Below are 15,347 nucleotides of genomic sequence, written 5' to 3'. Positions count from 1 at the left end.
TGATGGACTGAATACTCTGGCAGTGGGTTCGTTTACTGACAGACTGAATACTCTGGCAGTGAACAGATTACGGACGGACTGGATACTCTGGCAGTGGATCAGATTACTGTCGGACTGAATACTCTGGCAGTGGATGAATTACTGACGGACTGAATACTCTGGCAGTGGATCGGACTACTGACGGACTGAATACTCTGGCAGTGATCAGATTACTGACAGATTGAATCCTGTGGCAGTGAACAGATTACTGACAGACTGAATACTCTGGCAGTGGATCAGATTACTCACAGACTGAATACTCTGGCAGTGGATCAGATTACTGACAGACTGAATACTCTGGCAGTGGATCAGATTACTGACGGACTGAATACTCTGGCAGTGGATCGGATTACTGACGGACTGAATACTCTGGCAGTGAACAATTACTGACAGACTGAATACTCTGGCAGTTAACAGATTACTGATGGACTGAATACTCTGGCAGTGGATCAGATTACTGACGGACTGAATACTCTGGCAGTGGATCAGATTACTGACAGACTGAATACTCTGGCAGTGGATCAGATTACTGACGGACTGAATACTCTGGCAGTGAACAGATTACTTACAGACTGAATACTCTGGCAGTGAACAGATTACTGATGGACTGAATACTCTGGCAGTGGATCAGATTACTGACGGCCTGAATACTCTGGCAGTGAACAGATTACTGACGGACTGAATACTCTGGCAGTGACCAGATTACTGACTGACTGAATACTCTGGCAGTGGATCAGATTACTGATGGACTGATTAATCTGGCAGTGGATCAGATTACTGACGGACTGAATACTCTGGCAGTGGATCAGCTTGCTGACGGACTGAATACTCTGGCAGTGGATCAGATTACTGACAGACTGAATACTCTGCCAGTGAACAGATGACTGATGGACTGAATACTCTGGCAGTGGATCAGATTACTGATGGACTGAATACTCTGGCAGTGGATCAGATTACTGACGGACTGAATACTCTGGCAGTGGATCAGATTACTGACGGACTGAATACTCTGGCAGTGAACAGATTACTGACGGACTGAATACTCTGGCAGTGAACAGATGACTGACGGATTGAATACTCTGGCAGTGGACCAGATTACTGATGGACTGAATACTCTGGCAGTGGATCAGATTACTGACGGATTGAATACTCTGGCAGTGGATCAGATTTCTGATGGACTGAATACTCTGGCAGTGGATCAGATTACTGACGGACTGAATACTCTGGCAGTGAACAGATTACTGACAGACTGAATACTCTGGCAGTGGATCAGATTACTGACAGACTGAATACTCTGGCAGTGAACAGATTACTGACAGACTGAATACTCTGGCAGTGAACAGATGACTGACGGACTCAAAACTCTGGCAGTGGATCGGATTACTGACGGACTAAATACTCTGGCAGTGAACAGATGACTGACGGAATGAATACTCTGGCAGTGAACAGATTACTGACAGACTGGTTACTCTGGCAGTGGATCAGATTGCTGATGGACTGAATACTCTGGCAGCGAACAGATGACTGACGGACTGAATACTCTGGCAGTGGATCAGATTACTGACGGCCTGAATACTCTGGCAGCGAACAGATGACTGACGGATTGAATACTCTGGCAGTGGATCAGATTACTGACGGACTGAATACTCTGGCCGTGAACAGATTACTGACAGACTGAATACTCTGGCAGTGAACAGATTACTGACTGACTGAATACTCTGGCAGTGGATCAGATTACTGATGGACTGATTAATCTGGCAGTGGATCAGATTACTGACGGACTGAATACTCTGGCAGTGGATCAGATTAATGATGGACTGAATACTCTGGTAGTGGATCGGATTACTGACAGACTGAATACTCTGGCAGTGGATCGGATTACTGACAGACTGAATACTCTGGCAGTGGATCAGATTACTGACAGACTGAATACTCTGGCAGTGAACAGATTACTGACGGACTGAATACTCTGGCAGTGATCAGATTACTGACGGACTGACTACTCCGGCAGTGGATCATATTACTGACAGACTGAATACTCTGGCAGTGAACAGATGACTGACGGACTCAAAACTCTGGCAGTGGATCGGATTACTGACGGACTGAATACTCTGGCCGTGAACAGATTACTGACAGACTGAATACTCTGGCAGTGAACAGATTACTGACTGACTGAATACTCTGGCAGTGGATCAGATTACTGATGGACTGATTAATCTGGCAGTGGATCAGATTACTGACGGACTGAATACTCTCGCAGTGGATCAGATTAATGATGGACTGAATACTCTGGTAGTGGATCGGATTACTGACAGACTGAATACTCTGGTAGTGGATCGGATTACTGACAGACTGAATACTCTGGCAGTGGATCGGATTACTGACAGACTGAATACTCTGGCAGTGGATCAGATTACTGACAGACTGAATACTCTGGCAGTGAACAGATTACTGACAGACTGAATACTCTGGCAGTGAACAGATTACTGATAGACTGAATACTCTGGCAGTGGATCAGATTACTGACAGACTGAATACTCTGGCAGTGATCAGATTACTGACAGACTGAATACTCTGGCAGTGGATCAGATTACACGGACTGAATACTCTGGCAGTGAACAGATGACTGACGGATTGAATACTCTGGCAGTGGATCAGATTACTGATGGATTGAATAGTCTGGCAGTGGATCAGATTACTCACGGACTGAATACTCTGGCAGTGAACAGATGACTGATGGACTGAATACTCTGGCAGTGGATCAGATTACTGACGGACTGAATACTCTGGCAGTGCACAGATTACTGATGGACTACATGCTCTGGCAGTGATCAGATTACTGACGGATTGAATACTCTGGCAGTGGATCGGATTACTGACGGACTGAATACTCTGGCAGTGAACAGATTGCTGACAGACTGAATACTCTGGCAGTGAACAGATTACTGATGGACTGAATACTCTGGCAGTGGATCAGATTACTGACAGACTGAATACTCTGGCAGTGGATCAGATTACTGACAGACTGAATACTCTGGCAGTGGATCAGATTACTGACAGACTGAATACTCTGGCAGTGATCAGATTACTGACAGACTGAATACTCTGGCAGTGGATCGGATTACTGACAGACTGAATACTCTGGCAGTGATCAGATTACTGACAGACTGAATACTCTGGCAGTGGATCAGATTACTGACGGACTGAATACTCTGGCAGTGAACAGATGACTGACGGATTGAATACTCTGGCAGTGGATCAGATTACTGACGGAATGAATACTCTGGCAGTGGATCAGATTACTGACGGAATGAATACTCTGGCAGTGGATCAGATTACTGACAGACTGAATACTCTGGCAGTGATCAGATTACTGACAGACTGAATACTCTGGCAGTGGATCAGATTACTGACGGACTGAATACTCTGGCAGTGAACAGATGACTGACGGATTGAATACTCTGGCAGTGGATCAGATTACTGACGGAATGAATACTCTGGCAGTGGACAGATGACTGACGGAATGAATACTCTGGCAGTGGATCAGATTACTGACAGACTGAATACTCTGGCAGTGAACAGATGACTGACGGATTGAATACTCTGGCAGTGGATCAGATTACTGATGGACTGAATACTCTGGCAGTGATCAGATTACTGACAGGCTGAATACTCTGGCAGTGGATCAGATTATTGACGGACTGAATACCCTGGCAGTGGATCAGATTACTGACAGACTGAATACTCTGGCAGTGGATCAGATTACTGACAGACTGAATACTCTGGCAGTGGATCAGATTACTGACAGACTGAATACTCTGGCAGTGAACAGATGACTGGCGGACTGAATACTCTGGCAGTGGATCAGATTACTGACAGACTGAATACTCTGGCAGTGGATCAGATTACTGACAGACTGAATACTCTGGCAGTGGATCAGATTATTGACAGACTGAATACTCTGGCAGTGGATCAGATTACTGACGGACTGAATACTCTGCCAGTGGATCAGATTACTGACGGACTGAATACTCTGGCAGTGAACAGATGACTGACCGATTGAATACTCTGGCAGTGGATCAGATTACTGGCAGACTGAATACTCTGGCAGTGGATCAGATTACTGACGGATTGAATACTCTGGCAGTGGATCAGATTACTGATGGGCTGAATACTCTGGCAGTGGATCAGATTACTGACAGACTGAATACTCTGGCAGTGTATCAGATTACTGACGGACTGACTACTCTGGCAGTGGACCAGATTACTGATGGACTGAATACTCTGGCAGCGGATCAGATTACTGACGGACTGAATACTCTGGCAGTGGATCAGATTTCTGATGGACTGAATACTCTGGCAGTGGATCAGATTACTGACGGACTGAATACTCTGGCAGTGAACAGATTACTGACAGACTGAATACTCTGGCAGTGGATCAGATTACTGACAGACTGAATACTCTGGCAGTGAACAGATTACTGACAGACTGAATACTCTGGCAGTGAACAGATGACTGACGGACTCAAAACTCTGGCAGTGGATCGGATTACTGACGGACTAAATACTCTGGCAGTGAACAGATGACTGACGGAATGAATACTCTGGCAGTGAACAAATTACTGACAGACTGGATACTCTGGCAGTGGATCAGATTGCTGATGGACTGAATACTCTGGCAGCGAACAGATGACTGACGGACTGAATACTCTGGCAGTGGATCAGATTACTGACGCCCTGAATACTCTGGCAGCGAACAGATGACTGACGGATTGAATACTCTGGCAGTGGATCAGATTACTGACGGACTGAATACTCTGGCCGTGAACAGATTACTGACAGACTGAATACTCTGGCAGTGAACAGATTACTGACTGACTGAATACTCTGGCAGTGGATCAGATTACTGATGGGCTGATTAATCTGGCAGTGGATCAGATTACTGACGGACTGAATACTCTGGCAGTGAACAGATGACTGACGGACTGAATACTCTGGCAGTGAACAGATTGCTGATGTACTGAATACTCTGGCAGTGGATCAGATTACTGATGGACTGAATACTCTGGCAGTGGATCAGATTACTGATGGACTGAATACTCTGGCAGTGGATCAGATTACTGACGGACTGAATACTCTGGCAGTGAACAGATGACTGACGGACTGAATACTCTGGCAGTGAACAGATGACTGACGGACTGAATACTCTGGCAGTGGATCAGATTACTGATGGACAGATGACTGACAGACTGAATACTCTGGCAGTGGATCAGATTACTGACGGACTGAATACTCTGGCAGTGAACAGATGACTGACGGACTGAATACTCTGGCAGTGGATCAGATTACTGACAGACTGAATACTCTGGCAGTGGATCAGATTACTGACAGACTGAATACTCTGGCAGTGGATCAGATTATTGACAGACTGAATACTCTGGCAGTGGATCAGATTACTGACGGACTGAATACTCTGCCAGTGGATCAGATTACTGACGGACTGAATACTCTGGCAGTGAACAGATGACTGACCGATTGAATACTCTGGCAGTGGATCAGATTACTGGCAGACTGAATACTCTGGCAGTGGATCAGATTACTGACGGATTGAATACTCTGGCAGTGGATCAGATTACTGATGGGCTGAATACTCTGGCAGTGGATCAGATTACTGACAGACTGAATACTCTGGCAGTGTATCAGATTACTGACGGACTGAATACTCTGGCAGTGGACCAGATTACTGACAGATTGAATACTGTGGCAGTGGATCAGATTACTGACGGACTGAATACTCTGGCAGTGGATCGGACTACTGACGGACGGAATACTCTGGCAGTGAACAGATTACTGACAGACTGAATACTCTGGCAGTGAACAGATTACTGATGAACTGAATACTCTGGCAGTGGATCAGATTACTGACAGACTGAATACTCTGGCAGTGATCAGATTACTGATGGAATGAATACTCTGGCAGTGGATCAGATTACTGACAGACTGAATCATCTGGCAGTGAACAGATTACTGACGGACTGAATACTCTGGCTGTGAACAGATTACTGACGGACTGAATACTCTGGCAGTGGATCAGATTACTGACAGACTGAATATTCTGGCAGTGAACAGATTACTGACGGACTGAATACTCTGGCAGTGGATCAGATTACTGACGGACTGAATACTCTGGCAGTGGATCAGATTACTGACAGACTGAATATTCTGGCAGTGGATCCAATTACTGATGGACTGAATACTCTGGCAGTGGATCAGATTACTGCCAGACTGAATACTCTGGCAGTGAACAGATTACTGACGGACTGAATACTCTGGCAGTGGATCAGATTACTGACGGACTGAATACTCTGGCAGTGAACAGATTACTGACAGACTGATTACTCTGGCAGTGAACAGATTATTGATGGACTGAACGCTCTTTCAGTGGATCAGATTACTGACGGACTGAATACTCTGGCAGTGAACAGATTACTGACAGACTGAATACTCTGGCAGTGGATCAGATTACTGACTGACTGAATACTCTGGCAGTGGATCAGATTCCTGATGGACTGAATACTCTGGCAGTGATCAGATTACTGACAGACTGAATACTCTGGCAGTGGATCGGATTACTGACAGACTGAATACTCTGGCAGTGATCAGATTACTGACAGACTGAATACTCTGGCAGTGGATCAGATTACTGACGGACTGAATACTCTGGCAGTGAACAGATGACTGACGGATTGAATACTCTGGCAGTGGATCAGATTACTGACGGAATGAATACTCTGGCAGTGGATCAGATTACTGACGGAATGAATACTCTGGCAGTGGATCAGATTACTGACAGACTGAATACTCTGGCAGTGATCAGATTACTGACAGACTGAATACTCTGGCAGTGGATCAGATTACTGACGGACTGAATACTCTGGCAGTGAACAGATGACTGACGGATTGAATACTCTGGCAGTGGATCAGATTACTGACGGAATGAATACTCTGGCAGTGGACAGATGACTGACGGAATGAATACTCTGGCAGTGGATCAGATTACTGACAGACTGAATACTCTGGCAGTGAACAGATGACTGACGGATTGAATACTCTGGCAGTGGATCAGATTACTGATGGACTGAATACTCTGGCAGTGATCAGATTACTGACAGGCTGAATACTCTGGCAGTGGATCAGATTATTGACGGACTGAATACCCTGGCAGTGGATCAGATTACTGACAGACTGAATACTCTGGCAGTGGATCAGATTACTGACAGACTGAATACTCTGGCAGTGGATCAGATTACTGACAGACTGAATACTCTGGCAGTGAACAGATGACTGGCGGACTGAATACTCTGGCAGTGGATCAGATTACTGACAGACTGAATACTCTGGCAGTGGATCAGATTACTGACAGACTGAATACTCTGGCAGTGGATCAGATTATTGACAGACTGAATACTCTGGCAGTGGATCAGATTACTGACGGACTGAATACTCTGCCAGTGGATCAGATTACTGACGGACTGAATACTCTGGCAGTGAACAGATGACTGACCGATTGAATACTCTGGCAGTGGATCAGATTACTGGCAGACTGAATACTCTGGCAGTGGATCAGATTACTGACGGATTGAATACTCTGGCAGTGGATCAGATTACTGATGGGCTGAATACTCTGGCAGTGGATCAGATTACTGACAGACTGAATACTCTGGCAGTGTATCAGATTACTGACGGACTGACTACTCTGGCAGTGGACCAGATTACTGATGGACTGAATACTCTGGCAGCGGATCAGATTACTGACGGACTGAATACTCTGGCAGTGGATCAGATTTCTGATGGACTGAATACTCTGGCAGTGGATCAGATTACTGACGGACTGAATACTCTGGCAGTGAACAGATTACTGACAGACTGAATACTCTGGCAGTGGATCAGATTACTGACAGACTGAATACTCTGGCAGTGAACAGATTACTGACAGACTGAATACTCTGGCAGTGAACAGATGACTGACGGACTCAAAACTCTGGCAGTGGATCGGATTACTGACGGACTAAATACTCTGGCAGTGAACAGATGACTGACGGAATGAATACTCTGGCAGTGAACAAATTACTGACAGACTGGATACTCTGGCAGTGGATCAGATTGCTGATGGACTGAATACTCTGGCAGCGAACAGATGACTGACGGACTGAATACTCTGGCAGTGGATCAGATTACTGACGCCCTGAATACTCTGGCAGCGAACAGATGACTGACGGATTGAATACTCTGGCAGTGGATCAGATTACTGACGGACTGAATACTCTGGCCGTGAACAGATTACTGACAGACTGAATACTCTGGCAGTGAACAGATTACTGACTGACTGAATACTCTGGCAGTGGATCAGATTACTGATGGGCTGATTAATCTGGCAGTGGATCAGATTACTGACGGACTGAATACTCTGGCAGTGAACAGATGACTGACGGACTGAATACTCTGGCAGTGAACAGATTGCTGATGTACTGAATACTCTGGCAGTGGATCAGATTACTGATGGACTGAATACTCTGGCAGTGGATCAGATTACTGATGGACTGAATACTCTGGCAGTGGATCAAATTACTGACGGACTGAATACTCTGGCAGTGAACAGATGACTGACGGACTGAATACTCTGGCAGTGAACAGATGACTGACGGACTGAATACTCTGGCAGTGGATCAGATTACTGATGGACAGATGACTGACAGACTGAATACTCTGGCAGTGGATCAGATTACTGACGGACTGAATACTCTGGCAGTGAACAGATGACTGACGGACTGAATACTCTGGCAGTGGATCAGATTACTGACAGACTGAATACTCTGGCAGTGGATCAGATTACTGACAGACTGAATACTCTGGCAGTGGATCAGATTATTGACAGACTGAATACTCTGGCAGTGGATCAGATTACTGACGGACTGAATACTCTGCCAGTGGATCAGATTACTGACGGACTGAATACTCTGGCAGTGAACAGATGACTGACCGATTGAATACTCTGGCAGTGGATCAGATTACTGGCAGACTGAATACTCTGGCAGTGGATCAGATTACTGACGGATTGAATACTCTGGCAGTGGATCAGATTACTGATGGGCTGAATACTCTGGCAGTGGATCAGATTACTGACAGACTGAATACTCTGGCAGTGTATCAGATTACTGACGGACTGAATACTCTGGCAGTGGACCAGATTACTGACAGATTGAATACTGTGGCAGTGGATCAGATTACTGACGGACTGAATACTCTGGCAGTGGATCGGACTACTGACGGACGGAATACTCTGGCAGTGAACAGATTACTGACAGACTGAATACTCTGGCAGTGAACAGATTACTGATGAACTGAATACTCTGGCAGTGGATCAGATTACTGACAGACTGAATACTCTGGCAGTGATCAGATTACTGATGGAATGAATACTCTGGCAGTGGATCAGATTACTGACAGACTGAATCATCTGGCAGTGAACAGATTACTGACGGACTGAATACTCTGGCTGTGAACAGATTACTGACGGACTGAATACTCTGGCAGTGGATCAGATTACTGACAGACTGAATATTCTGGCAGTGGATCCAATTACTGATGGACTGAATACTCTGGCAGTGGATCAGATTACTGCCAGACTGAATACTCTGGCAGTGAACAGATTACTGACGGACTGAATACTCTGGCAGTGGATCAGATTACTGACGGACTGAATACTCTGGCAGTGAACAGATGACTGACGGACTGAATACTCTGGCAGTGAACAGATTGCTGATGTACTGAATACTCTGGCAGTGGATCAGATTACTGATGGACTGAATACTCTGGCAGTGGATCAGATTACTGATGGACTGAATACTCTGGCAGTGGATCAGATTACTGACGGACTGAATACTCTGGCAGTGAACAGATGACTGACGGACTGAATACTCTGGCAGTGAACAGATGACTGACGGACTGAATACTCTGGCAGTGGATCAGATTACTGATGGACAGATGACTGACAGACTGAATACTCTGGCAGTGGATCAGATTACTGACGGACTGAATACTCTGGCAGTGAACAGATGACTGACGGACTGAATACTCTGGCAGTGGATCAGATTACTGACAGACTGAATACTCTGGCAGTGGATCAGATTACTGACAGACTGAATACTCTGGCAGTGGATCAGATTATTGACAGACTGAATACTCTGGCAGTGGATCAGATTACTGACGGACTGAATACTCTGCCAGTGGATCAGATTACTGACGGACTGAATACTCTGGCAGTGAACAGATGACTGACCGATTGAATACTCTGGCAGTGGATCAGATTACTGGCAGACTGAATACTCTGGCAGTGGATCAGATTACTGACGGATTGAATACTCTGGCAGTGAACAGATGACTGACAGACTGAATACTCTGGCAGTGATCGGATTACTGACGGATTGAATACTCGGGCAGTGAACAGATTACTGACGGATTGAATTCTGGCAGTGGATCAGATTACTGACGGACTGAATACTCTGGCAGTGGACAGATGACTGACAGACTGAATACTCTGGCAGTGGATCAGATTACTGACGGACTGAATACTCTGGCAGTGAACAGATGACTGACGGACTGAATACTCTGGCAGTGAACAGATGACTGACGGACTGAATACTCTGGCAGTGGACAGATGACTGACAGACTGAATACTCTGGCAGTGGATCAGATTACTGACGGACTGAATACTCTGGCAGCGAACAGATGACTGACGGATTGAATATTCTGGCAGTGGATCAGATTACTGACGGACTGAATACTCTGGCAGTGGATCAGATTACTGACTGACTGAATACTCTGGCAGTGAACAGATTACTGACAGACTGAATACTCTGGCAGTGGATCAGATTACTGACTGACTGAATACTCTGGCAGTGGATCAGATTCCTGATGGACTGAATACTCTGGCAGTGGATCAGATTACTGACAGACTGAATACTCTGGCAGTGGATCAGATTACTGACAGACTGAATACTCTGGCAGTGGATCAGATTACTGACGGACTGAATACTCTGGCAGTGGATCGGATTACTGACGGACTGAATAATCTGGCAGTGGATCGGATTACTGACGGACTGAATACTCTGGCAGTGAACAGATTACTGACAGACTGAATACTCTGGTAGTGAACAGATTATTGACGGACTGAATACTCTGGCAGTGGATCAGATTACTGACGGACTGAATACTCTGGCAGTGGATCAGATTACTGACAGACTGAATACTCTGGCAGTGGATCAGATTACTGACGGACTAAATACACTGGCAGTGAACAGATTACTGACGGACTGAATACTCTGGCAGTGGATCAGATTACTGACAGATTGAATACTCTGGCAGTGGATCAGATTACTGAGAGACTGAATACTCTGGCAGTGAACAGATTACTGATGGACTGAATACTCTGGCAGTGGATCAGATTACTGACAGATTGAATACTCTGGCAGTGGATCAGATTAGTGACGGACTGAATACTCTGGCAGTGAACAGATGACTGACAGACTGAATACTCTGGCAGTGATCGGATTACTGACGGATTGAATACTCGGGCAGTGAACAGATTACTGACGGATTGAATTCTGGCAGTGGATCAGATTACTGACGGACTGAATACTCTGGCAGTGGACAGATGACTGACAGACTGAATACTCTGGCAGTGGATCAGATTACTGACAGACTGAATATTCTGGCAGTGGATCCAATTACTGATGGACTGAATACTCTGGCAGTGGATCAGATTACTGACAGACTGAATACTCTGGCAGTGAACAGATTACTGACGGACTGAATACTCTGGCAGTGGATCAGATTACTGACGGACTGAATACTCTGGCAGTGAACAGATTACTGACAGACTGATTACTCTGGCAGTGAACAGATTATTGATGGACTGAACGCTCTTTCAGTGGATCAGATTACTGACGGACTGAATACTCTGGCAGTGAACAGATTACTGACAGACTGAATACTCTGGCAGTGGATCAGATTACTGACTGACTGAATACTCTGGCAGTGGATCAGATTCCTGATGGACTGAATACTCTGGCAGTGGATCAGATTACTGACAGACTGAATACTCTGGCAGTGGATCAGATTACTGACAGACTGAATACTCTGGCAGTGGATCAGATTACTGACGGACTGAATACTCTGGCAGTGGATCGGATTACTGACGGACTGAATAATCTGGCAGTGGATCGGATTACTGACGGATTGAATACTCTGGCAGTGAACAGATTACTGACAGACTGAATACTCTGGTAGTGAACAGATTACTGATGGACTGAATACTCTGGCAGTGGATCAGATTACTGACAGACTGAATACTCTGGCAGTGGATCAGATTACTGACAGACTAAATACACTGGCAGTGAACAGATTACTGACGGACTGAATACTCTGGCAGTGGATCAGATTACTGACAGATTGAATACTCTGGCAGTGGATCAGATTACTGAGAGACTGAATACTCTGGCAGTGAACAGATTACTGATGGACTGAATACTCTGGCAGTGGATCAGATTACTGACGGACTAAATACACTGGCAGTGAACAGATTACTGACGGACTGAATACTCTGGCAGTGGATCAGATTACTGACAGATTGAATACTCTGGCAGTGGATCAGATTACTGACGGACTGAATACTCTGGCAGTGAACAGATGACTGACAGACTGAATACTCTGGCAGTGATCGGATTACTGACGGATTGAATACTCGGGCAGTGAACAGATTACTGACGGATTGAATTCTGGCAGTGGATCAGATTACTGACGGACTGAATACTCTGGCAGTGGACAGATGACTGACAGACTGAATACTCTGGCAGTGGATCAGATTACTGACGGACTGAATACTCTGGCAGTGAACAGATGACTGACAGACTGAATACTCTGGCAGTGGACAGATGACTGACAGACTGAATACTCTGGCAGTGGATCAGATTACTGACGGACTGAATACTCTGGCAGTGGATCAGATTACTGACGGACTGAATACTCTGGCAGTGATCAGATTACTGATGGACTGAATACTCTGGCAGTGAACAGATTACTGACAGACTGAATACTCTGGCAGTGGATCAGATTACTGATGGACTGAATACTCTGGCAGTGGATCAGATTACTGACAGACTGAATACTCTGGCAGTGGATCAGATTACTGACAGATTGAATACTGTGGCAGTGGATCAGATTACTGACAGATTGAATACTCTGGCAGTGGATCAGATTACTGACGGACTGAATACTCTGGCAGTGGATCGGATTACTGACAGACTGAATACTCTGGCAGTGAACAGATTACTGACAATCTGAATACTCTGGCAGTGAACAGATTACTGACGGACTGAATACTCTGGCAGTGGATCAGATTACTGACGGACTGAATACTCTGGCAGTGAACAGATTACTGACGAATTGAATACTCTGGCAGTGGATCAGATTACTGACGGACTGAATACTCTGGCAGTGGATCGGATTATTGACGGACTGAATACTCTGGCAGTGGATCGGATTACTGACGGATTGAATACTCTGGCCGTGAACAGATTACTGACAGACTGAATACTCTGGCAATGAACAGATTACTGATGGACTGAATACTCTGGCAGTGAATCATCTTACTGACAGACTGAATACTCTGGCAGTGGATCGGATTACTGACTGACTGAATACTCTGGCAGTGAACAGATTACTGACAGACTGAATACTCTGGCAGTGAACAGATTACTGACGGACTGAATACTCTGGCATTGGATCAGATTACTGACAGACTGAATACTCTGGCAGTGAACAGATTACTGACGGACTGAATACTCTGGCAGTGGATCAGATTACTGACGGACTGAATACTCTGGCAGTGGACAGACGACTGACAGACTGAATACTCTGGCAGTATACAGATGACTGACAGACTGAATACTCTGGCAGTGAACAGATGACTGACAGACTGAATACTCTGGCAGTGATCAGATTACTGACGGATTGAATACTCTGGCAGTGAACAGATAACTGACGGATTGAATACTCTGGCAGTGGATCAGATTACTGACAGACTGAATACTCTGGCAGTGATCAGATTACTGACGGATTGAATACTCTGGCAGTGAACAGGTGACTGACGGATTGAATACTCTGGCAGTGGATCAGATTACTGACGGACTGGATACTCTGGCAGTGGATCAGATTACTGACGGACTGAATACTCTGGCAGTGGATCAGATTACTGACGGAATGAATACTCTGCCAGTGGATCAGATTACTGACTGACTGAATACTCTGGCAGTGGATCAGATTACTGACGGACTGAATACTCTGGCAGTGGATCAGATTGCTGACGGACTGAATACTCTGGCAGTGGATCAGATTACTGACGGACTGAATACTCTGGCAGTGGATCAGATTACTGACAGACTGAATACTCTGGCAGTGATCAGATTGCTGATGGAGTGAATACTCTGGCAGTGGATCAGATTACTGACGGACTGAATACTCTGGCAGTGAACAGATTACTGACGGACTGAATACTCTGGCAGTGGATCAGATTACTGACGGACTGAATACTCTGGCAGTGAACAGATTACTGACAGACTTAATACTCTGGCAGTGAACAGATTGCTGACATACTAAATACTCTGGCAGTGGATCAGATTACTGACGGACTGAATACTCTGGCAGTGGATCAGATTGCTGACGGACTGAATACTCTGGCAGTGGATCAGATTACTGACGGACTGAATACTCTGGCAGTGGATCAGATGACTGACGGACTGAATACTCTGGCAGTGGATCAGATTGCTGACGGACTGAATACTCTGGCAGTGGATCTGATTACTGACGGACTGAATACTCTGGCAGTGGATCAGATTACTGACGGATTGAATACTCTGGCAGTGGATCAGATTACTGACGGACTGAATACTCTGGCAGTGGATCAGATTGCTGACGGATTGAATACTCTGGCAGTGGATCAGATTACTGACGGACTGAATACTCTGGCAGTGGATCAGATTACTGACGGACTGAATACTCTGGCAGTGAACAGATTACTGACGGACTGAATACTCTGGCAGTGGATCAGATTACTGACGGACTGAATACTCTGGCAGTGGATCAGATTACTGGCGGACTGAATACTCTGGCAGTGGATCAGATTACTGGCGGACTGAATACTCTGGCAGTGGATCAGATTACTGACGGACTGAATACTCTGGCAGTGAACA

General features: G+C 45.6%; 1 protein-coding gene across 1 annotated transcript in view; it reads right to left on the bottom strand.

Annotated features, from left to right (window-relative positions):
• The window catches only part of odad3 (outer dynein arm docking complex subunit 3), an 83,941-nt gene that overhangs the window by 19,935 nt on the left and 48,659 nt on the right, over positions 1-15,347 (bottom strand). The gene's annotated exons all lie outside the window — the stretch shown is intronic.

Source organism: Pristiophorus japonicus, chromosome 24 (assembly GCF_044704955.1).
Source record: "Pristiophorus japonicus isolate sPriJap1 chromosome 24, sPriJap1.hap1, whole genome shotgun sequence".
In the NCBI taxonomy this organism is placed as follows: Eukaryota; Metazoa; Chordata; class Chondrichthyes; family Pristiophoridae; genus Pristiophorus; species Pristiophorus japonicus.
The sequence above is the reverse complement of the archived record's forward strand: the minus strand, read 5'-3'. Positions and strand labels throughout refer to the sequence as shown.